Source organism: Lissotriton vulgaris, chromosome 3_1 (assembly GCF_964263255.1).
Source record: "Lissotriton vulgaris chromosome 3_1, aLisVul1.2, whole genome shotgun sequence".
Taxonomy (NCBI): domain Eukaryota; kingdom Metazoa; phylum Chordata; class Amphibia; order Caudata; family Salamandridae; genus Lissotriton; species Lissotriton vulgaris.
Window position 1 is genome coordinate 2,135,990,405 of NC_141689.1, and position 601 is coordinate 2,135,991,005.

Genomic DNA, 601 nt, shown 5'->3' on the forward strand with positions numbered 1-601 from the left:
TATGTGAATTCACAATTGCAATGTATTGTTTGGTGTGCGTATCATCCGTGATATGCTTAATATATATTTTGCAATTACTTTGAAATTGCATTTAATTTTAATGCAGTGCTCGTCATTGGTGTTCAATTGTATAGCTCTGTGGCCGCTCTTGACTTATATTGTAGTTGTGCATCAAAACAACTCCTATTTTTAGTATTACTGTTGGAATGCAAATAACTGCAATATGATTCACCCAATGCCGCTATGTGCCCGCCACACACACGTCCTTCGTGTTGCTGTGTCCGAGTCCCATGAGCACAGCTGGATGTTAATGCTGTCAATCCTCCATGCATGTGTGCATAGAGCAGGGGTCTTTAAACTGGCGGGGCATGGTGGGCAGTGCTTAATTTGTAAAAAAAGAAGTGCAGGTGCCGAACATTTTGCCAAGGGGGCCACCGCTCACGTCTTCCTCCGGCGAGACCCACTTTCAACACTCTCACTGCCTCAGTCTCTATCTTCTAACCTTGATCTGTTGTCTGTCCCCTAAGTCTTTGCTCTAAGAGTCTATCTTCTCACCTCTCTAATTGCTTTCTATCACCTTTGTCACACCCTGTATTTCTGA